The sequence below is a fragment of the Diospyros lotus genome, chromosome 11, assembly GCF_014633365.1.
Source record: "Diospyros lotus cultivar Yz01 chromosome 11, ASM1463336v1, whole genome shotgun sequence".
NCBI lineage: Eukaryota > Viridiplantae > Streptophyta > Magnoliopsida > Ericales > Ebenaceae > Diospyros > Diospyros lotus.
In genome coordinates, this window is record NC_068348.1 from 15,761,841 (window position 1) to 15,764,743 (window position 2,903).

A 2,903-nucleotide genomic window follows, 5' to 3' on the forward strand; every position below is an offset into this window, starting at 1 on the left:
AGACCGAGTGCGAGAAAGCCTATCAAGAATTGAAAGAATACCTAAAGGAGATTCCCCTATTGACCTAACCAAATCCCAGAGAAAAGCTATACTTATATTTGGGAATCATCTATCATGTAGTGAGTGCAATCCTTGTCAGACAAGGGGAGTAGGCTGATAGGCCAGTCTATTACGTAAGCAAAGTTTTGGCAGGGGGCAGAGTCACGATACCACTATGCTGAAAAAATAGCTCTGGCATTAGTGATAGTAGCAAGGAAACTGAGACCCTATTTCCAAGTGCACGTTGCAACAATACTGACAGATCAACCTTTAAAGAATGTCTTATAAAAGCCTGAATGCTCAGGGAGGCTAACCAAATGGGCCATCAAACTCAGTGAGTGTGATATTAGCTTCGAGCCTAAAAAGGTGATAAAGAGGCAAGCGTTGGCAAACTTCATAGTCAAGTGTACTCACCCGTCTATAATGGAAGAAGCCCACAATAATGGGTGGATGTTGTTTGTCGATGGGACCTCAAATGCCAAAGGGAGTAGGTAGGGGTAGTACTGATTTCCCCAGAACAAGAGATCTTGGAGTGCTCACTCTACTTCACCTTCCCTAATACAAACAACGTAACAGAGTATAAGGATTTGCTGGCCAGAATGAAGTTGGCAGAAAAATTGGAAGTAAAAAGCCTGACAGCTCACAGCGACTCTCAGTTGGTAGTACAACAGTTCCAAGGAATTTACGAAGTGAGAGAGCCAGTATTGGCCTGCTATCTGCAAAAGGTGAAAGAGCTTGCCCATAGGTTTGAGCATTTTGAACTAATTTAGATTAATAGGTCCCTCAATCAACATGCGAACACATTGTCAAAATTGGCCTCTACCCGAGACACTCCCGGACACCTAATTCACATGGAAGTCCTCCAACAACCCAGCGTAGGAGAAGAAGACGTTGTAATGCATTGCATTATGGGGATCAAAGATTGGAGAAGCCCGATACTGAAGTATTTTCTCAATCAAGAACTTTCAGAACCCCCACAGAAGCAAGGAGATTAAAAACTAGCACGGCTCGTTTCACAGCAATTGGTTAAGAACTGTTCAAAAGAGAATAGTCCATACCGCTACTGCAATGTATGGGCCCCAGGAAAGCACAACAAACCTTGGAGGAAGTGCATGAGAGAGACTATGGTGAACACCTTGGGGGAAGGGCACTGGTTGGGAAGATCTTACGAGTTGGTTTCTTCTAGCCCACACTAAGGCAAGATGCAACCAAGAAGGTTTGGACTTGTGACAAGTGCCAAAAACATGCTCCTCTTATGATAAGGCCTCCTACCCCCATCCAACCGATATTTCAACCTCTACCATTCGTACAATGGGGGCTAGACACACCGGGGCCATTCCTAGTGGCGTCTACTCAAAGGAAATTTTTATTGGTAGCTATGGATTATTTCACGAAGTGGGTGGAAGCTAAACCTTTGGCAACCATAACTAAAAATAAAGTGGAAGGGATGGTATGGAATGGAAGGATATCATTGGTCGTTTTAGTGTGCCTCGTATACTCAACACAAATCATGGAACACATTTCGACTCGGATGGGGCATTAGTTTGAGGATGGCATCCGTTACATACCCTAGGCACACTACAAAAAATTGATTTTTAGTGGCAATTTTTTTGCGGCAATTTCTAAAACAGCCGCAAAAAATGAAATTTTGCGGCGGCTTACAAACCGCCGCAAAATACTATTTTAGCGGCGATTTTTTTAACATTTTGTGGCGATTTTGAAAAACTATCGCAAAATTCATTAAAACATTCAATTTTGCGACGGTTTTTTGAAAACCGTCACTAAATTTAAAAAATAATTAAATAATTAAAAAATAAAATTGAATTTAGCAACGGTTTTTGAGAAACCGCCGCTAAATTAAAAAATAATTAAATAATTTAAAATTAAAATTAAATTAACATTTGCGGCGGTTTTGAAAACCGCTGCAAAATTCATCAAAAAATTTAATTTAGCGGCGGTAAAAATAATTAAATAATTTATAATTAAAATTAAATTAATATTTGCTGCGATTTTTAAAAACCGCTGCAAAATTCATTAAAAAATTTAATTTAGCGGCAGTTTTTGAAAAATCGCAGCTAAATTCAAAAATAATTAAATAATTTATAATTAAAATTAAATAATTTAAAATTAAAATTAAATTGAATTAAATTAACAAAAAGAAATTTAAAATTTAATTTAAATTAATTACAAAATCTTTATATATATAAAAGTATGATAGTCTTGAAAAAAGAAATTTCCCCCCAAAACTTGCATTAATGATTTACCATTAATACTTATTGTATTAAGAATTTATATTTTGTAATTTGCATTAATAATTTAAAATTTTCAATTGCTTTGAAATAATAAGTAGTAATAAAATTTTTTTCCAAAACTTGCATTAATGATTTGCATTTAATACTTATTGCATTAATAATTTACATTTTGTAATTTGCATCTTTATATATATAAAAGTAGAATAGTCTTGAAAAAAGAAATTTCTCTCTAAAACTTGCATTAATGATTTACAATTAATACTTATTGCATTAATAATTTGCATTTTGTAATTTGCATTAATAATTTAAAATTTTCAATTGTTTTAAAATAATAAGTAGTAATAAAATTTTCCCCCAAAACTTACATTAATGATTTGCATTTAATACTTATTGCATTAATAATTTACATTTTGTAATTTGCATCTTTATATATATAAAAGTATGATAGTCTTGAAAAAATAAATTTCCCTCCAAAACTTGCATTAATGATTTACAATTAATACTTATTGCATTAATAATTTGCATTTTGTAATTTGCATTAATAATTTAAAATTTTCAATTGCTTTGAAATAATTAGTAATAAAATATTCCCCCAAAACTTACATTAATGAT